Source organism: Halichoerus grypus, chromosome 5 (genome assembly GCF_964656455.1).
Source record: "Halichoerus grypus chromosome 5, mHalGry1.hap1.1, whole genome shotgun sequence".
Classification (NCBI taxonomy): domain Eukaryota; kingdom Metazoa; phylum Chordata; class Mammalia; order Carnivora; family Phocidae; genus Halichoerus; species Halichoerus grypus.
Genome location: NC_135716.1, coordinates 47,982,836 through 48,005,383, shown reverse-complemented (window position 1 = coordinate 48,005,383; position 22,548 = coordinate 47,982,836). Strand labels below are relative to the sequence as shown.

General features: G+C 37.6%; 1 pseudogene; it reads right to left on the bottom strand.

Annotated features, from left to right (window-relative positions):
• Nucleotides 1–13,119: 13,119 nt before the first annotated feature.
• Nucleotides 13,120–14,106, bottom strand: LOC118528216 (small ribosomal subunit protein uS2 pseudogene; annotated as a pseudogene).
• Nucleotides 14,107–22,548: the final 8,442 nt, after the last annotated feature.

Genomic DNA, 22,548 nt, shown 5'->3' with positions numbered 1-22,548 from the left:
TGGTGTGAGATGAGGATAGGCCCAACTCAATGCCTTCTTGTGGTGCTCAAAGGCCTCCACTTTGAAAGTACAGTTTCTCTAGGCTGGTTTTCAGCCTGTCAGGTTATTGTCTCTATTATAGACTTTAACTGGCCATTTGGAAACTTAAAGTTAAGCAATATCTTGTAAATCCAGGCTGAATCCTCCATCTCTATGTTGACTCTAAGGGGGAAGCCCAGGGCAAGTAGGTAAATCCCAGGATGCCTCTGTTAATACTAGACAAGGATTCTTCCACTACACAGGTATTATTTTACTTAAAATTGTCCATGGTTTTAATGACTAGTGAGTGAAAAGTCTGGGATTTTCCTCAGGTGGGACTGACAGCAGAGTCTGAGCAGTTACTTAGCCCTATTTATACTGTCACTCAGAGAAACAACAAAAACACCATCCACGGGCAAACCTCTTGGGTCCCCTCCCTCTTCAGGAGCTTTGTACTCTATCATTCAATAAACCTTACTATCGCTCAGTAAACACACCCACACACACACACACGCACACACACACACACAGAGTCCATTATTAACACCTCAATTTTTTTTTTAAAGATTTTATTTATTTTTCAACAGAGAGAGAAAGAGAGACAGCGAGAGAGGGAACACAAGCAGGGGGAGTGGGAGAGGGAGAAGCAGGCTTCCCGCTGAGCAGGGAGCCCAATGTAGGACTCAATCCCAGGACCCTGGGATCATGACCTGAGCTGAAGGCAGATGCTTAACGACTGAGCCACCCAGGCGCCCTAACACCTCAATTTTTATTTCACTAAATTCAATGACTGGTTCAGTTTGATAATCTGACAAAGGTCCAGGACACAGAAAAGCAAAGAAAAGAGGGGGAAGAAAAATACCATGTGTTATTCTTAAAGAGAGACCCTAGAAATACGCTAAAATGGGGGACAATGAAAACCTTCCTGTCAAAGTTAGGTGCTCTTCAGGGATTGTATCCATTCAGGGAGACAATTCTATAGGGGTCTCTCATATTTTTGCACTTGTGTGCAGAGCCACTCATGGGTTTTGTTCTGGTTGGTCTTTCAAGAATTTTGTATAGCAAACAGCCTTGGAAGATAGAAATGGTGTCTTCCTCTAGAGAAGGCAGGTTTGTTTATTGTCAAATATAATAAAGATAATGTTTCCCTCAGTGCAAAAGTTGGGAAGGTTTGTTTGCAGTGCATTTAAAAGATTTAGGTTTCCTCAGCAGTGACAAAAACTCATTGCATGTACAGCATCTACCTGGGCTGTCCCACTCCCCTTGTGACTTTGGGAACAAGGGAAACAGACATGAGCATGAAGCTTAAGCTGCGTTTTTTTGCTATGAGTAATAGTCTTTGTCTCTGATCCAGGAGTCCCATGTCCTCTGCCAACATCCATGAAATTGGCAGGCTAATCTGTGAGTTTGCAAGAAGGGTAAAATCTCAGGGCATTCACAGTTTCTGACACCCACAAAGTCTTGTTCTTGCCTCTTTAAGGTAGCTCTTACTATAATGTTATTCTATTTTGGCCTATTAATATCTGCCACAGGTTATAAACTGTTTGAGAACAATGTATCAGACAACTTAGGCAAAGTTGTGAAGTGGTAACAAACAACCTCAACTATTAGTGACTAAACATTGGTATTGATAAATATTTAACAACAAGCTCTCCAGGAATAAAAGTCTTGATGTGTAGTATTTGACAATTTCCATAATGTAAGTACTCTTACCTTGGCCAGTTTTAAGCTACTAATATGGCATCACCAAATGCAGAATTGGGAGGAGATGAGTACATTCATTTCCCACAAGCCAGTACAAGCCAGCTCTCGCACACCTCTGCCTTTAAACAACAAAGGCATATTTCTTGCTCACGGTACATACTTTTTGCAGTTCAGCTTCAATTCTACCTAAGGTCATTTTCATTCCAGGATATAGGCTGAAAGAGCTGCCTTTATTTGGAACAGGCCAATTAGTGGTAGAGGGAAACGAGTAAGAGTGGAGCCATCGGATGACTCAATGATTCTGCTCGGAATTGACATAAGTCACAGCTACCCACATTTTATTGGCCAAAGCACATCACTTGAGCAAGCATAAGGTCAGTGGGTTGGGAAGTATACTTCGCCTGTCAAGATAGATCCAGTAAGGAGGGACAGCAAGTATTTTGACACTAATACAATCAACAATAATGTGTCTCATGTCTTACTTCTCTTTAAATTCATGCCACCCAAGACAATATTTTGCAAATAGTTAGTACTAGGTTAATGATAAAACTAAATAAGCAGTTAGTGATCACTGAGTTTTAATAATAACATTAGAAGGTTAGGCTAAAATGTTTGCTGTAATACCAGCTAATATTCAAATCACAATTTGAATTTGAACTTTGTTTTCCTTTTCCCCAAAATCTTCCCAGAGGTTTACACAGCTCTCTCCAAGGAATGCAGGATATCTCGTAGTTAAGACTGTTCTACATGAAACAAAAATTTCTTGAACCCAAACTTTGTGACAGGCATTGTTTTGGACTTGTGAATAGATGGCAATATTGAAGAAAACAAATTTCTTGCTCTCGTTGAACTTAAAATCAACCAGGAAACATACCATAAGCAAATAAATAAATAGTCATATAATATGCCATTCCATGATAAGTTCAGTGAAGAAAAATAACAAATATTTCACTAGCCTTTATGAACATTTATGAACCCATTTTTATGAACATTTATGAAACCGTAGCAAGAGTACAAAGGGAGGCTCACCTATATTGCCTTTGTTTTAATTAGTAATTAAACCTTCATTTAGCAAAGAATATGAAGTTGCACAGATTAATGACATGTATAAGCTGTGAATTTGATAAGAATAATTTTCCTATTTGTTTTTATTGTTTTGATCATTAATTAAATCTTTCTTAAATAATTTGTAATGTGTTTTTATAAATTTTATGTAGGTTATACTTGACTCATTGTTTCTAGTTTTTAAAAATATAAGCAGTCCTGGGACGCCTGGGTGGCTCAGTCGGTTAAGCGGCTACCTTCGGCTCAGGTCATGATCCCAGTGTACTGGGATCGAGTCCCACATCGGGCTCCCTGTTCAGCGGGGAGCCTGCTTCTCCCTCTGCCTGCCGCTCTCCCTGCTTGTGATCTGTCTCTCTCTGACAAATAAATAAATAAAATCTTTAAAAAAAAAATTTAAGCAGTCTACTTTTTTGGAGTTTTCCTATTTCATTTTTCTTTTCAGTTTCCTTTTATTTTGAGGGATCGGTTTTGTATTTTTGAATTTCTACCATGCTTTCAACTTGTCCTCATTCTTAAAGACCTAAAGAATAAAAAATATTTAATTGTATTCAATGTACTCATAATTTGAATTTATATTTTATCCAAAAATATAATAAATATAAAAATTAAAATTATTTTCATTCATGTTTTCAAAAGTGTTCTATTTTTTCTAAAATGTTTAGAATTACCCATTAACATTAAAAGGCAAAATTCAAAATTGTGATTAATGAATATAAAATTTTTAATTAATATTACATAAATAAAGCTAACATTTGAATTTTACTTTTCAAAGTTTTAATGAAATCTTATTAAATTTTTGTCAAAGAAAGAAAACTTTGCAATTTTACATTTTGTGTCTAATGCCAATGTAAAGAACTAGTATCACGCTTTGTAAATTATGTTTAGTTCTATATACAAATATAGGAGTAAATATAAATTGTTTAATATTGCAAAATATCTCTCAGGACCCACATGCAATTATTGTTCCTCAGGTCCCACATGTCATTTTTCTGAACCATAAATTGGAACAGAAAAAAGGCACTATTGGGAGGTAGTGTTTCATTATGCAAGAATTTATTGTATTCACGCTATCTGAGAGAAAGGATTTGAGAAGTCACTGAGACTTAAAGTTCTCGCACTGCCTTTTGAAGTCACGTCAATCTCAGATGTTGGCAACAGCACAATCCGCAAATATTCGCAGCACTCACAGTATACAAGTTGCCTTTTATTTTGAAGACATAGGTAAAAAATGTGGAAAGACATTTCCCTGGGGCCTGAACATGTAAGTTTTAAGGGTGTATGTTTAGGATGGGACTGTGTTGTGCCGGTGCTGAGAAATGGCTCTTCGGTGATAAAGATTACCTGTATGTCCTTTTAGAAATCTATTTTTGTGCTTTTGTAATATGGGGGCACCTCTAAAGCATGGAACCATGTAGTGCCTTGTAGGCTTTGGTAAAGAGTTCAGATTTTATTTTAGATGGAAAATCTTTGGGGAGTTTTGAGCAAAAGCGTGACCTGATCTTACATCAATTGTAAAAATATTTTTCTGAATGCAATGTGAAGAATGGTTTATAAAACGGCAAAAATAGAAACAGGGAGACCAGTTTGAAAGCTACTGCAATGGTCAGGTGGAAAATGAAGATAGTTTAGACAACAGTGATGTATGTGGTAAAAGTGGCCCAATTCTGGAGATATTTTGAAGGCAAAGCCCAAAGGATTTGTTGGTTCAAACCTCCACGTTTCTAAGATTATTTTTCTTCACTTTGAAAGGGGATCATCTTTAAAAGTTGGATTTAGGGGTGCCTGGCTGGCTCAGTTAGTTAAGCGGCTGCCTTAGGCTCAGGTCATGATCCCAGGGTCCTGGGATAGAGCCCCGCATCAGGCTCCCTGCTTGGCGGGGAGCCTGCTTCTCCGTCTCCCACTCCTACTGCTTGTGTTCCCTCTCTTGCTGTGTCTCTCTCTGTCAAATAAATAAATAAAAATCTTTAAAAAAAAATAAATAAAAGTTGGATTTATATAAAGATTAAACATGATAGTCCATGTAAAGTTCTTCTCATAATGTCTGGCATATAACACGCATATAACAAATATTAACCATTAAATTATTTTTGAGTCATCACCTAATAAAATCACATTTCCCAAATATCTTTTTTCAGGCCTCTAGATTTTTGCACATTTATCTTTCTATAATTAGGAATCCATTGATCCTATTCTTTTCCTGTCAAATATTCCTATCTATCAAGCCTTTGAATACAAAAAGCTTTCCAGTCTGATAAGAATGAAGACAAAATACTGAAAATGATAGGAGATGGGTTGATGTCTGCGGGACAGAAGATCTTAATCTTCACGAGCAGTTATCTCTTCTACTAATTACCATTTAATCTGAAACTGACTATTGACTACTATAGAATATGATTTCATTAACAATTCATTGATTTTTTTCTCAATCTCACCTGTATGCATGAATAGATCCACAAAAATAAAAACTAATCTTCTTGTCAAGAGACTCATAATGATCTTTGCCTAACTGCTCCAGGAACCATCTCCCCTCTCATGAGAAAATATTTTGCCCTGAATTACAGAGACCTTATATTGAATAGGGCTTATATATGCTACACACCAATACACTGGAAAATTAGACCAAGATCACATTATCACTATATGTTTTACAATTGGTTGAATTGTAAATAATTCTCTATATTGAGGTTCTGAACATATTCTTTCAATATCATAGAACTAAAGTTGTCTTTTCAAACAGAGGACAAATTATAAAACCCATTACATCCAAAAATGGTTCTTTGGTTTTAACAGTCTTATCACTAATTACGCAGTCCAAAGGGGATTTGCAAAGTAAAGATAATTTATCAAAGCAAGTAAATGGATATAATAATCAAAATGGTCACCACCGTAGTCATTACTGATACAGTCCTAGCTGGAGTAGAGAGAACTTTGTTATTTATTTTTTAGCTGCAGCATTTTTTTATTTTTTTATTTTTATTTATTTATTTATTTGTTTATTTATTTATTTATTTATTTTGGAGAAGAGGGAACTTTAAACTTTGTGAATAATAAAAGTAGCTGGCCCTTTTTGGTGGCAGTTCAATTCAGTTTTGTAAGGAAAATACATGAGTCAGAGAGGCACTAAATTCTCAGGCAGAAACACCAAAAGGAATGACCCATGTTATTGAGGGGATAATTCTCCTCCTCCTCCTCTCTTAGCCCATAAGACAGACACAGAGTTGAAGAGAAGAAAAAATATATTTAAAAAGAATCACCAGTGATGAATGCTTTAATCTATTTTTAAATGATTGCAGGAAATTCTCCTCTGACGAAGAACACTGACTTCTACGTTTCATTGCATTTAGTTGCATTTCATGTTCCGTCTTAAACAGATATATCTTGTGCCTAACTCCATGAAAGCACTAATACTGTTTCACAAATGTTGATTTTTATCTATCTCTTCTACTAGATTGTGAACCACTTATTGAAATAGGAAACACTATAGAAGGTTCTAATAAGGACACAAGTGGCTCACTTCTGGACATATTGAGACGCCAATGAGGTAGCGTAGCAGCCTATTTTGCCAAATAGATCTTCCAAGTCTGGGATTCATTCATGTTTCCTTGTATGTTGATTATATATCTCAGATCATGTTATATAGTAGATATTCAATAAATATCTGTCAATTGACTTAATCACTAATGAAAATTTTATTACCGGATTTTAAAGCTGATTATTTCATTCTGCAACTTAATAAAATTTACTCTAGCATTCTGCTTTCCAAGAAAGAGATCAGATCATCATGATCATCATATAAAGTAGATGATCTCTTAGTATCTACAAAACTTATTTTTGTTAACAAAATGCTATTTTCACTTCCATTACACCATCTAAAGAAATGTGTATTTCAAGAGGACAGTGTTTGTGCTAACAAACATAGTCACACTACATGTCAAGAAGTGCTGGGCCAAGTTTTATTCATGCAAACAATTTTCTAAGAAAGGAAAAGGAAATAGGGAGAGGAAGGAGGCTGACTCAGTGGGAGGCTGTTTGTTAATTAGTAAATACGTGCTGTACACATATTGAGCCATGTGGCTGCTTTTCAAAAAAGCTAAGTACATGGAGAAATTTCAGCTGTTTCCTGAAAATATGCTCACTCACACTTCCCCATTAGATTGCTTATGGCCTATAAGAACCGAGGACTTTGTTTTTTGTTTTTTGTTTTTTTGAAGATTTTATTTATTTATTTGACAGAGAGAGTGAGACAGCGAGAGAGGGAACACAAGCAGGGGGAGTGGGAGCGGGAGAAGCAGGCTCCCTGCTGAGCAAGGATCCTGATGTGGGACTTAGATCCCAGGACCCTGGGATCATGACCTGAGCTGAAGGCAGATGCTTAACGACTGAGCCACCCAGGCGCCCCGAGGACTTTGTTTTATTGAGAAGAAAGAGAGAAAATGGGCAAGGGGAAGTAGGTACTGGGGAGTCATCTCAGAAGCAGGCTGAAAAACAGAAAATGTTTGTGGCTGAGGGCTTGTTCAAAAGAAACAAGTAGATGTATATTCTTACCAGAATGGCGCAGTCACGTTTTTTTCTTCTCAGAACATTTGCAAAATCAGAGCTGAAGACAGAATTTGGGTGTGGATGAGGTGGGAGGTTGGTGACAGTGGTTGGCACCCAGTTAAGATTTCCAAGTATGTTTAAAATGTAGAGAGTTTAATCGAGGACTGTCAGGATCACCAGAGTTTGGACTGTTGTCCAGGCCCTTAGCCGATGACCATGTCACCGAGTTCATGGACTTTTGTTTATTTGCTCAACAAATATTTACTGAGAACATACCAAGAGCCAAATATTGTTCAAGGTGCTAAGAACACAGCAATGGGGGAAAAAAACAGATTAATGTCTCTGCTCTAAAGGAATTTACATTTTCCTAGGGGGAGACAGGACAATAAGCAAATAAATAGGATTTTCAGATGGTGATAAGTGCCGTGAAGAAACTAAACTAGGGTGATGTAATAGGGAGTGACCTTGACAATCAGTAGAATAAAATCCTCTCCAAGGTGCCAGACTGGCTCCACTGGAGTATGACCCATCAGAGCCTCTGTGGGGATCACGGACCTCTCAAAATCCAAGTCTGTGCAGAAGACAGTGTATTCATCCCTATTAGACAACAGCCCTTAAGGTTCCTGATTGGTCCTAGACCTACGCTGGCTACAAAAGGCTCTTCATGATCCAGAAGCAACTGCTGTCCAATAGTTCTGAGCTGCTCTGAAATTATAGGCCTTTTTCAGCAGATGCTCTTGACTAAAATAACTGCTCCCTCCAAGCATGCCCTGATTTATGGTCGGCTTAGTTTTCTTGATTGCCTTAATGTTGTTGATATCAAATTCCCCATAACCTTGAGCCTCACCTCCTTTCTCTACTGCCCTACCTAGACTATCCTGCTTTCTTTCAGCAGCAAGGTAAGCTTGCCTAATCCTATCTCGGGCCTAACTCTGTCTAGTTGTAACTTGGATGAAACATGCTGCTGACATGCCCCACAGTGATGACATCCTGGCAGAACCTGGTCTTTGCTTTCCCCGTGCCAGCACCCAGGACTTTGGCCAACTTGCTTATTCTCACAAATGCTCCAGCAATGCTTTTTAAATCTATACTATCTAGGATATTTTGTCAACTGAGGTTAAGATGTTATGCTTTGAATATTTGGTAGTAAAGGGTCCTGAATAAGATATCCAAACCAAGATTGCTAACTGGCAGAGAAAAACTCTACCCATCAATACCAAAAATGTCAAGCGTCTCAGAGGCATATCTATGGGCACAAGAATTTAAACTAAGTGACAGAAAAGTCTGACTTAGAGGGCAGTCGTGGTTACCGGAGCAGTGGCTTCTGGTCTGGGCCAAAATGGCTCCAGGGTAGGGCAGAGGCTCATGTTAAACTGAAGTTACTCAGGAACAGAAACTAAGAGCCTTTTGAAATAAACCTGGCTGCCTAAAGGAGAACGAAATGTAGGTATGGATAGAAAGATGCAGAGAAGAGAAATGGTGCTGCCTGAGAGAAAAAAATTAAAAAGGCGGCTTGTCTGAAATTGTTTTTTCCAGCAGTTACGAGGCTTAGTAGTACTATCTACAGTTGGATTATGTGAGATTCCCACGTAGCCTTCAAATAAACTCCCTTTCACCAGGTCTGTTGGAAAGTCTTACCTACTAGGCAAGTATCTTTGGAATCAGAAGCTACATAGCCATTTCAGGGTATCTCAGATTCTTTGGTATAGTGATCACTGCCCCGGCCTAACAAGTCTTGGGAATTATTCCCATGGTCCCTGTGTTACCTCTACCTGTGCCCATAGGTATCCCTCTCAGGCAGTTGACATTTTTGGGTACTGATGGGTAGTTCTCTCTGCTAACTAGCAGGCCCAGAGTTCAGATATTTTATTCAAGACTCTACCACTAAGTGTTCAAAGCATAACATCTTAACCTCGGATTCTCAGAAAGAGAATCTGATTGGCCCAACTGTGCTTTGGGTTGTTTTTCTCTGAGTTATCTGTCCGGTCAGCTGTGGTGAGACCCTAGACTTAAGGATCTTAAGACCTGTGCTGCAAACATGGCAACCATGGGTGTGGTCACGGGAGAGATTTTCTTAGATGGAAGGCAGGGTGAGGTAGGCAATGATTAGCCAACAGGTCCAGTGATGCTATAAAGTCCAGTCATCACCCACAACTACCAGTGAGGCCATACTTTCCGGGCCAATGACTGTCTATAAAGGATCTCGCGTCTCCAACTTATATGAATGCTTAAATTGTCCATTGTTAGTGAGAATGTAGTTCTAAATACTTCCATTTTCCAAAAGCAAATCAGATTGTAGACATGCTGAAGATAGACATCTTGTAAATCTTGAGCTAACAGAATTAGTCTAGCTAAGCAAGAAGTTGTGAAGTAATGGTGAATAAGAATGTGAATAGAAAATTATTATAAGGGGCTAGAAAACGGCGGCAGGCTTGCTTGCACTTACATATGCTGGTTCTTCTCCCTAGAATGTCTTTCCTTCCACCATCTTGACAAAGTCTTACTCATTCTTCAAGACCTAGATTAACCATCATTTCATTTGGAAAGCCTTTCTGACATGGCCCACTTTCTTTTCTTCGGGCAAAGATCATTAGTCTCTCCTTTGATCAAGTGCAACATGCACATCGTTTCAATTTTTATTTCAGCAGTTCTCATGCTAACTTACATGTATTGCTTTACAACACTATGTCTGCAATGCTACTTTAAGTCTCTTAAAGGCAGAAACACTGTCTTATTTGACTACTTATTCCTGGGCACCTAGCTCGGTGAGCCTGAAACAGAGTCAGTATTCAAGAATTGTTGACTGAATGAGGAAGAGTAAAAGAAAATATATTATTGATTTGGCACAAGTGTAGTCTGAAGAATATTCCAAATAATTGAAATTTATAACTCCAGCAATCAAAACTTAAAATGTTTTATAAAGACAGAAATCTTTATAAATTGTCTTACAGATTTTTCTGCCTCATTAAACAAAATGAAACAACATCATGAATACTTTCTAATTTATTCAAATTCCTCATTATGAATCAATTATATTATTCTCTAATGTAGTCTTAAGAAAGCTTAGTTCGGGCACCACCTCCACCAGAAAGCCTTCTCTAGCCCTATCCCATCAGACTTCACTAGATATCATCTTATATTATTCATAGAACCCCCTTGTATACCGCTTACAATACTTTATGGAAATTACCTATTAATTCACATGATTCCACTACTTCATATGGTCACAAACCTCTATTTTCCCCGTTAGACAGTGGGTAGCTCTGGACAGGACACCCCATCTTATTCATCTTTTCATTGCCAGAGCCAAGCAGAGCACACTACGTACCCTACAAATGTTGAACTGAAATGAACATAGTGGTGTTATAAGAGAGTTTTCAAAAGTATAAAACTATTAATCTCTACACTAAATTATTCCCACTTTTTTCTATTTTATAGTAATAGATTTTTTATATTGCTCCTGTGTTTTCCCCAATTATGTCATGTTACTCCATCAGATTAACTGTCTCTAAAAGGCCCTTACATCCCTTTTACCAAGCCAATGATTTCCAAATTTTTTTGATCACATATCTTGATCAGTAGAAAATATTTGAACCCAAATCTGTACTAAATGACAGAGAGTAAATTTGTGTATATATTTATACACATTTATTTACAAATTGAATGCATGTGTTTTTATATTGTTATTTATATTGATATTTTAACAACCATAAGGGAAAAAAGAGAAAGGTTAGATAATAATAAAGCAAATTTTTTTAAACTAAAATGATATTTTATTATGTTTATCAATAACATAAAAATTTTTTTGCTCATACTTTGTAAGATCATCTTATTTTAATCTTGCCATAATAGTTAGGGATATAATATTTTGAGGGCTTGGATTCTAGATTCAATTGATGCAATGCTTAATTTTAATGGCTATCATAGATGAAAAAAATACTTCAAATGGACAAAGTATATCTTAGTCTTTAGTTATTAAATTATGATACTCATTTTTTATGCCCAGGCATCAATTATATAAAACTTTTTGTTGAAATTCAAACAGGAAATTCAGTTCTCCTTGATCTCACTTTGATGTAGGCATTGTGTTTTTTTTTTAAAAAATAAAAGGATTCAACACTCTTCATTTGGAAGATATTTAGATAGGGTAGAAAATTCTATTTCAAAAGTTATATTTGTGACAACATGGATGAACCTAGAGGTGCTAAGCAAAATAAGTCAGACATATAAAGACAAATACCGCTGATTTCACTTACATGTGGAATCTAAAAAATGAAACAAACAAAACAAAATAAAACCCAAACTCATAGTTACAGAAAACAGATTGGTAGTTGCCAAAGGGGAGGGTGTTTGAGGGGGGAATTGGTGAAGGTGATTAAGAAATACAAACTTCCAGTTATAAAATAAATAAGTTACAGGAATATAATGTACAGCATGGGGAATATAGTTAATATTGTATTAACTTTGTATGCTGTATGGTAACTGGACTTATTGTGGTGATCCTTTTGTAATGTATACAAATGTCTAAAAATTTTTTTAAAGATTTTATTTATTTATTTGAGAGAAAGAGCGAGCGCACGCACAAGCAGGGGTGAGGAGCAGAGGGAAAAGCAGACTCCCCACTGAGCAGGGAGCCGATTCCAGATTCCAGGACCCTGGGATCATGACCTGAGCCACCGAAGACAGCTGCTTAACCAACTGAGCCACCCAGGCGCCTGGCAATGTATACAAATGTCTAATCACTGTTATGCACCTGAAATTAATATTATATTGTATGTCAGTTATACCTAAAAATAAAAAAGGTTGTTTACTTTCTCATTTATTGAAAAAAAAGTTTGCTTTACTTCAATTATACCTAAAGAATAAGCATGCTTGTTTTTAAATATTTGCTAAATAGCACTTTATTGATAAATCTTTTGTCATCAGTGAAAAGGCTGGCAAATTTTAAATACCTTTTTGTAAATAAAAAGCTTAATTTGTCTTTAAATTCAACAGCAGTTTTAGTATTTTTCAATGAAATAACCAGTAAAATTCTCTATGATCACAAATATTATCATTGTTATTCCCTATTTCATTAAGTCATGTAAATATTTGACAATATTTTAAAGGTTCATGTTTTTGTGAAATTAAGAACCAATGTTGATGCACTTCTGGCTTCAGTTTCTCTGGTGAAAGAAAAGCTTGCCTATCAATGGTAGGCAGTTAAGAGATTTCACATGTAAAAACATTACCTAGAATATTTTTGAATTTTCAATTGCAGGCAAAGCATCAGCTCCATCATAATATATATTTCCCATAAAACATTTTTAAAAGAAATTCGGTAAGGATTTTCTTATTGTTGAGAATTTACCTTTTTCAGTAAATTCTTCTTTTTCTTTAAAGTTTTTCTTTAAATTTCAGTTAGTTAGCATACAGTATAATATTAGCTTCAGGTGTACAGTAACTTCTTTAAAGGCACAAAATTGTGACCAATCATGAATTTTCTTTTTGAAATACAATCTAGCAAATAGAATCTGAGACACAATAAAAATGCCAATATATCCACCCAGTTCTATCACTACATAAATTCTAATGCTACATAATTTGTCTCACCTGTTTCTCAGTCTTCAGCTTCAGCGATGTTTTCTGTGTATCTTCCATCACTGGTGACAAAGGAATGGATGTTAGTTCGTGGTTTATTGCTTCTGGAAGGAAAAACAGTTTTCCAAGTGGTCCTTTTTTTTTTTTTTTTTAGAAATTTTTTCTTTTCCATCAACCTTATTTCCATTTTGTTTGCCTTTGTGAAAGAGCAGCTTAAGACCACTTAGTGGTCCTTCCTACCCTTTCAGTGGCCTGAGCAGTGGGAGCTGCTGACCAGTCCTCATTGGTCGGCTGGGCGCTCCAGTCTTTGGTGGGGAACCGCTGAATCAGCACAGAGGGCGGGCGCCTGCACGCCTTCACACCAGTCTGTGACTCCAGGCTGAGTAGCGGTGAACTCAGGAGCTGGAGCAGTCCATTTTCCCTGAAATCCCTCCTGGGTCACAGCAGCAGCCTGCCCTTCTTTTTCAATCTCTTCAGGATCTCTGTAGAAGTAGAGATCAGGCATGACCTCCCATGGGTGTTCATGGGAAATGGTGCCACACATGCACAAAACTCCGCTGGGCTAGCATCCCCCGCATCAGACCCACTGAGTGAGCTCCTTTGTTGTTGCAAGGGATGGCAATGTCCATATAGCGCAGAGGAGAGTCTGTGTTACACAGAGCGATGGTAGGCAGGTTAACGTAAGATGCCTTGGTGAGAGGCTGGTGGGCAGCCCTGGGATCAGGAACCACCAGAAGTCTCAGCTCCCAGAGGCTGCCTGGATCTGGTTAGTGAAGCCTACAGGAACGAAGCAGCCAGCAATAGAAGTGGCTAGCATCAGCACACTTCAGCTCAGCTCACTGGCCAGTATCCCTGGGTGATATGACATTGATAGGAGCCTGGTTTTCAATGGCAACAATGGTACAAGCTGCCAACAGAAGCTTCTCCCAGGTTCTCTGCATATTTATGATACAGATGCCATCACATTTCCTTGTGTAGATGTACTGTTCCATTTGGAGGTCAAGGTTGGTGCCAGCTGAGTGGGTTCCTGCTGCCAGGAATTTAAGGACATCCTCCTCCTTCATTTGCAGGACATCAAGGGCTCTGGATATTGTGAGAGATTCCCTTTAATTTAAGACAACACCCTATGGACCCCTCCCTGCGTGGTGTGGAAAGCCCAAGTGGTCTTTTTTAATAAGTAAACTTCTAAATATTTGTTTTTGAGTTTAGTAAAGTTTCACTAATGCCGGGTTGAGTAACTCTTGACTTTGAAAACTTATGAAAAAATTGCAAAAGATTGTCCTTATGTTTTGGATGCTTAGTTTTTTAATGTCTTGCTAATTACGAGCTATCTCAAGGCACGGTGTATGACATGAGGATCTTCATTAACAATAACAACACAAAAAACCCACACTTCAAATAGTTTCATCATAACTTTGAATCTGAGGGGAGGTGACTTTTTGTAATATCTGAATAAATCTTATTCAATACTGTAATTGCCATAAAGTATGTTCACAAAGAAAAGTGTCGCAGCTAAGATTTTCTTTTTAGCCCAATTGTGCTTGTATTATTAATTTTATCTGCTGTTCTTTGGAGGACTGTTTAAGTCATTTGTCCATTTCATAAAGGTTAGTATAGGTAGAACTTAAAACAGCCAGATAACCTGCAACACCTCACGATGAAGAAATGGGAAGAGCTGCCCCTTTGTTCTGGGAAATGCAACTCCCACTCCTTTGCTTCCATGTGATAACCAGGTTAAATCCTAACACAGGACATTCACGGGCTACAGACTGTGATGGCCCCTTGGCAATCTTTTTTATTAAATGTTAGTAAGGATTAGTTTCTTTTCAAGTTATTTTTAAATAAGTAGAAGTTTTAATATTTTCTTCCCAAAGTACAGTGGATGGCCTGGTGCTCCCCTGAAATACACACACCTCACTTTGGAGTAACTGTTCTTTTTTTTTTTTTTTTTTTTTTAATTTTTTTATTGTTATGTTAATCCCCATACATTACATCATTAGTTTTAGATATAGTGTTCCATGATTCATTGTTTGTGCATAACACCCAGTGCTCCATGCAGAACGTGCCCTCCTCAATACCCATCACCAGGCTAACCCATCCTCCCAACCCCCTCCCCTCTAGAACCCTCAGTTTGTTTTTCAGAGTCCATCGTCTCTCATGGTTCTTCTCCCCCTCCGATTTCCCCCCCTTCATTCTTCCCCTCCTGCTACATTCTTCTTCTTCTTTTTTTCTTTCTTAACATATATTGCATTATTTGTTTCAGAGGTACAGATCTGAGATTCAACAGTCTTGCACAATTCACAGCGCTTACCAGAACACATATGGAGTAACTGTTCTAATGTTTGGTTGTGTGAGAAAACATGCTAACGCTTTGGAAGATTTCCATCCGCTGAAGTCCTGAGACTCTTATTATCTTGAGCTCCAGAATGTACCATTTATTGTTTGGTATTATTTTCATTGTAAATATATTTGTCTTGTCTCCTCACCTAAATTATAAGTAACCGGAAGTCATGGTATACTCTTTTCTTTATTCTTCACATTACCCAGCACAGTCCTTTGTCTAGAAGATATACAATATGTATGTTTTCTTGTGCTAAATGTTTAGCTTCTCATATGCTATTATCTTGTTTGCCTGAATTACAATTTCTGTAAGGGCAGGAAACCTTTTATTCTTTTTTGAATTCCCACTTCTGCCACATAACTTACACAAACTTCCAATGAATATTTGTTGACTAAAACCAGATAACCAAATAGATTTCACTAATAACTTCATTTTATGCAGAAATTAAACCAATAAACTACGGGTCAGGGTTCTAATAGAATTCATTTATTCTTTCATTCATTCATTCCATCAAGTAATGTTTATAGTGTATTTTCTATGTACCACACATTAATTATAATGGTGGCATAGCAAAACAGGAAGTAGAGAACACAAACTAAAAATATGATAAAGTAAACATGCTATATAATCATCATATAATAATTCATATTGAATAGAGGCCAAAAGAAGCTGTTACACATGCTCATAAAACTATTCAATTTTATATGTAACATTCAATGTGCTGGTAAATTATTAATTCAATATTGGTCTGTTTTCCTCACTGGAAAACAAGTCCCACTGACGGTCAGACCAGGTCTGACTTGTTACTACTCCCCCCTGGGGTGGAGCACAATGTTGGCACATAATCAAGTATTCAGTAAGTATATCTTGAATGAATACATAGATGAATGTATGGGGAAAAAAACAATACTGACAGCATATATTTTAAAATCCAAAAATAGGGAGAATTATAAAACAGAAGATTAAGCTTTTATTGAAGACAATTTGAGAAAGACAAATTATTCAAGAAAATTACTCTATGAATAAATTAAAAAAGAGTAATTTAAAAGATAAGTTTCTATTGGATTTTGGCAAAGCCTGACAGGTTCAAGAATTCAGTAATTTGCTTAACAAACATGTACTGAATTCATATGAAATTTCAGGCACTGTACTGGGTGCTGAGATGCAGAAGAGTAAGATAAACTTGTTCTCAGTCCACATGGAATTTACAGATATGCAGAAGGTACTAAAAGGCACAAAGATTATTTTTCCAATATGTAAAAGAAAACAAAAATCTCTATTACCAAAAATAATTGCATATTTGATAACACTAGCAAATACCTAACAAGTCTTTGATTATATTTTGGCATACATATATATATTTTGGTTACATGTGTGTAACTTCAGGTCCATTATGTTCTGTGGTTTCCTATATAACTGATGCTTTTCCACACTCCAGATCATTGTTCATGCTTTGCTCCTTGCTGGAATCCTTTCCCACTTAAGGTCTTCTTTTACTTCTCCAAATCTACTTATCCTTTAAACTTTTTGGACAACCACAGCCCCCACCCACCCTCTGATACCCCCTCAACCACGCTTGTGTGTGTGACCCATCAGTGTACTTACAATAGCATTTATTTGTCTGTCATGATTTATTTGTCTGTCTCTTTTCTGAACTCTAAGTGCCTGTAGGGCAGAGGCTAATTTTCACTGAATCTGTATTTATAATGCTTAGTACAGAATAGATGATCAATAAATATTTGTTAACTGGAGCTGAAACTCCTATTTTCTATTTAGAAACCTGCATCTATCTAATTTAAGAGTAAGACTTCACCTGACAGCCAAGATTTCTTTAAAAGGCATTCTATAATCTACTAGTCATCAGGAAAAATCATAGCTACAAGCATTCACAAACCTGATTATATTCTCATTTCTTCTCACCAACAACTTAAATCCACATGAGAATTTGAGGCAGAGAATGTAATGTATCTTTACCATCCTGATCACATAAAATCCATTCATCTTCTTAACACTTCAAGTACCAACAGACTGCGTAATAAGCAAAGTCACGTTTCTTTTTTGGCCAGTCTCGTGTCTAAAATGCTGCTAAAGTGGGACACCTGGGTGGCTCAGTCGGTTAAGCGTCTGCCTTCAGCTCGGGTCATGATCCCAGGGTCCTGGGATCGAGTCCCGCATCGGGCTCCTTGCTCAGCGGGGAACCTGCTTCTCCCTCTACCTGCTGCTCCCCCTGCTTGTGCCCTCTCTCTCTCTGGCAAATAAATAAATAAAATCTTAAAAAATAAATAAATAAAAATAAATAAAATGCTGCTAAAGTGCTACGGGGGAACATTCTCTGTACCATTACCACGCCTGGGATAATAAATGAATTTTTCCAGAGACAGAAGAATACAAAAAGAGTTATGAATATATGAAAATATCTACCGGGCGCCTGGGTGGCTCAGTCGTTAAGCGTCTGCCTTCGGCTCAGGTCATGATCCCAGGGTCCTGGGATCGAGCCCCACATCGGGCTCCCTGCTTGGCGGGGAGTCTGCTTCTCCCTCTCCCACTCCCCCTGCTTGTGTTCCCTCTCTCACTGTGTCTCTCTCTGTCAAATAAATAAATAAATAAATAAATAAATAAATAAATAAATAAATAAAAGAAAATATCTACCATCTGTGAATGTTATCTCTGACTTGGTACCTCACATACATAGTGATGTCCCCTCATTGATTAATTATTACGTTGGTATCTCTGTATTATCTGTTGCCACAATAATGTTTCATAACAAACCACCCAAACCCAGTGTCTTAAAATAATAAACATTTATTTAGTTCACTACAGGTTGTCGATATTGAATAGCTTTAGCTGGAAGCTTCTTCTGATCTCATCTGGATTTCCTCACGTATCTGAGGGCTGGCTGGCAATTGGCTGAACCAGGATGGCCCAAGCTCAGATGTCTGAAACAACTTAGCCCTGTTCCACATGTCTGCCATATCCTTCCTGCAGACCAGCTGGACATGTTCTCGTAGCATGGCAGAGGGGAAGAGTGAGCAGGCCCAATCACGCAAGAAGGCAACAAAAAAGCACATGCACCTTTCTATAAAGCCTCTGTTTGTGTCATGTTGGCTAACATCCTATTGACCAAAACAAGTCACATGCCCAAGCAGAGAGTCAGGGTGAGATGGAACTTTAAAGCTATAGGAAAAACATTGTGGATTCAAAGAAGTCATTAAGTGGGGTCATTAATACAACCAATCTATGGGCAACTGGATTCCTGAACCTACCATGATACTAAATTTTAAAAACCTGTGCAAGAAAAATTGCATGACATTTCCATATAATGAATTCTGGATACTTTAGGAAGTAGAGTTCTCTAAGAAATATACTGCAGTGTTTTATTTTTTTTTAAAGATTTTATTTATTATTTATTTGACAGAGAGAGAGGGAGAGCGTGCGTGCACGAGCCCAGGGGTGGGGGGAGGCAGAGGGAGAAGCAGACTCCCCGCTGAGCAGGGAGCCTGATGTGGGGCTCCATCCCAGGACCCTGAGACCATAACCCAAGCTGAAGGCAGCTAATGCTTAACCGACTGAGCCACCCAGGCACCCCAACTACAATGTTCTAAAGTTTTGAATTTTATTTGGAATTTGGCATTCAGTTTCACAAAGCTATATATTTTTTAAAATATATTCTCCATGTGACATACTCTCATCAAATATAAGGGTAAAGGAAAACTATGCAATAATGGCAATTATAAACTACAAGTGATTTTGTGAAATTCAGCAAAGTAAAACTGTTAAGACAGATAATACAGAAGGTCCACTAAAGAAGGAAATAGGATGTAACAGAAAAATATGTAACCTACAAAGATAGCGTGCACATGCACGTAAGCACATGCACGTACACACATGAAATATTACAGCCAAAGCTTCTGAATGAATACTGAAAAAATTTCCTTAAACTAGAAAATTGGACCTAGCAATACTTGAAGAAAATAATAGCATTAGTTAGGTTTTTCTGGCAGCAAAAAAGCCACATGCAGGTAAATTCAGTTGATATAGGGGGACATATGCAAAAACAGTCTCTCAGCAGTCATATGGTCAGGCCTCCTGAAAAACTGGAATGCCATTCAAGACACATAGGTGCTCGGTGTCTCTGTAACTACAGTGATCCAGCGGGGGGTCCTGTTCACCCTGTTGTCCCTCAGCAGCAAGTACCTGCTGCTTTCTACTCTAGGTTCTCTCCCATATGGCTAAACTTATCTCTGCTTCTGCAATGACTGTTTCTACCTCACTGTCACTTCCCTCTACCTGTTGTTGTTGTGTTTTTTTAAAAGATTTTATTTATTTTGAAAGAGAGAGAGAGCACAAGCAAGGGGAGCACTAGAGGGAGAGGGAGAAGCAGGCTCGCCGAGCAGGGAGCCTGATGTGGGTCTCAATCCCAGGACCCTGGGATCATGACCTGAGCCGAAGGCAGATGCTTAACAACTGAGCCATGCAGGCGCCCTCCTCTACCTGTTTTTACTTTTACCTCTTGACTTCTGATTACTGCGTCTTTCTATAAAGACTCTCTATTTACATGTCATCCTGTTACCTGTATCTCTCTCAGAGTGTCTAATTCTGCCATCACTTTTCAGAAGGGTGTTGGCAAAGCCTTTATTCCAGGTCATGTCCTAAGCTACAGGTTAATTTTTAAATGAGTATCTTTGGCTCTAGAACCCATCATTGTTCTGCTCAGCTATTGTCCGGTGTTAGTATTGTTGGGCAAAAATGAATCCCTCAGTTGAGGCTATAAGTATTCCATGCACTCTGCAGCCTCTCAGAAGAGGGTAGCATAAATGCCAAGTGCTTTCAATAGACTGTTTAATATAAAAACGTAACAAACAAGAAAAGATTAATATAGGAATGCAAAGATATATCACTATAGGGAAACCTATTAATACAATTCTAGTGTGTATTTTATTTTCAACAGCAAGCAATGACTGGGTATCTGACAATTTAACTCATTTCTGAAATTATCTACCTGGAGATAGCATCAGATCCCATTAGTTTATGAGGGGAGTCCTATAAGACTTCCCCTTCCTCTCTACAGGTGCCAGTCGCAAGTCTGGTTGTCACGTTGTCACCTGTTTTTCTAACCTCCTGGCTAGAGATTGGAGGTTCCCACAATTCCCTCTTTGGGTTGGATTAATATGCTAGACTGGCTCACAGAACTTTGAAAAACACTTTACCAGTTTATTATAAAACAATATAACTCAGGAATTGCCAGATGGAAGAGATGCATAGGGTGAGGTATACGGGAAGGGGCGGGGAGTTTCCATGCCCTCTTCAGGTGTGCCACTCTCCCCAAATCTTCATGTGTTCACCAACCCAGAAGCTCTCCAATCCCTGTTCTTTGGGTTTTTATGGAGGCTTCATCATATAGACATGATTGATTAAATCATTGGTCATTGGCAATTGATTCAACCTTTAGCCCCTCTGTCCTTCTCAGAGCTCAGGAGAATGTTCTGTTGTTGTTGTGGCTGTTGTTGTTGTTGTTTTCAAATTAATCTATAGGTTTAGTGCAATCCCAACGGCAAACCCGATGAGTTTTTTTTTTTAATTGGACAAAAGGACGAATGTAACTGATAATAACAATCATGTGGGAAAAAAAACTAGATATTTTGAAAAGGAAGAGTAATGAAGAACTTTTCCTTTAAAGGTAGCCTATCGCCCGCTCAGCGGGAAGCCTGCTTCTCCCTCTCCCACTCCCCCTGCTTGTGTTCCCTCTCTCTATCTCTCTCTCTTTGTCAAATAAATAAATAAATAAATAAATAAATAAATAAAATCTTATAAAGGTAGCCTATACATACCCTTATGGTTATACTCTGTGATCTGTGTCAGCCCTCTGTTAATGATTGCTTAGTTCAATTGGTTCACACTTGTGCTTTACCAGTTGTTAAGCGTTTGGTATATTAACCCTGCTTATAGATATTAAACTCTATACTATGGCTATAGTAATTAAAAGTGTGATACTAATGGTTGCAGAAATAGAAAGACAGTTAAAAGGAAGAGAATAGATGGCCCAGAAATAGATTATTGTTTAATGGAATGAAAAAAAAACCAATTTTAACATCTCGTACTAGAATTTCTCTTGGGAAAGAAATCCCTTTGTTGAGAAAGATATCTTAATATATTGCACAAGGGTAAAAGGTGAGAGCCTAGGCGCATAGGCTGGAAGAAGATAATGCAACAAGAAGACAAACTACTCTGCCCAAAAAATTAAAAATGAAAAATTTATATGAAAAGAGAGTAAACAGAGGAAAAATCCACCCTTGTGGAGAGAGGTGGCCAGTGAGAAATTCCTGGCTATAGATAGGCTGAAGGCTTTTTGACAACAGGGAGTTTTTAAGATCAATTTTATTTATTTAATTTTTCTTTCTTAGGTTTTTATTTAAATTCCAGTTAATTAACATATGGTGCAATATTAAGGTCAGTAGTAGAATTTTGTGATTCTTAAGATCAATTTTAAATTGTTTGCACTGCTGCATGAAAACCCCCTTGTCTCTTCTAACTGTCAATGAAGAATGCTACACACAGAGAATAACTTTCATGAGTGAGGTTTTCTTTTTTGAGGGGGTGGGGGTAGTGAGAAGGAATCCAAGAGAAAGAGTCTTGAAATTCATATCTAGTGTGAAGCAGAGAAGAGGCCAGCCATGTGGGATAAGATGTATGTAAAAGCAGAAGTTAATTAGAAGCTGATTTACAAAGCCAGAAGAGACCATGTAAATATATTCTCTTGGAGATTCAGAGAATTTATAAGAGAGAGATTGGACTTCTCATAGAATGTTGACTAAGGGGTTGGAGCCAATTTTATTTAAATATCAAAGGGTAGGCCAACCTTAACTGACAACTGGGTTAACTAGTACATGTAGTAATTCAGCCTGTGATAATAATAATAATTTTTAAAGGTGGCATTATGAATCAGTGGGAAAAGAAAGCATAAATGAAGGAAAGAACCCACCGTTTATTATAGGTTTAGCTAGGGAGGGATAAAGTCCTACCTTAGAGTTTAATCAGATAATAATTTGTATAGTCAAAGGATCATCATTAAGAGTTACATGGCTTAGGACCTACTCTATGCTAAGCTCTGTCTTAGGCAATGGGGATACAGTAGTGAACATAGTAGACAAAACATCCCCTCTTAGAAACTTTTCATTCTAGAGGATGGAGACAGCCATTTTTAAAGTGTGTAGCATACATCTTTGTGATGTGCTATTTTTGGTATGCTGAAAAATATACTGTTTTGTTTTGTTTTTTGTTTGTTTCTTAAAGAGAGAGAAAGC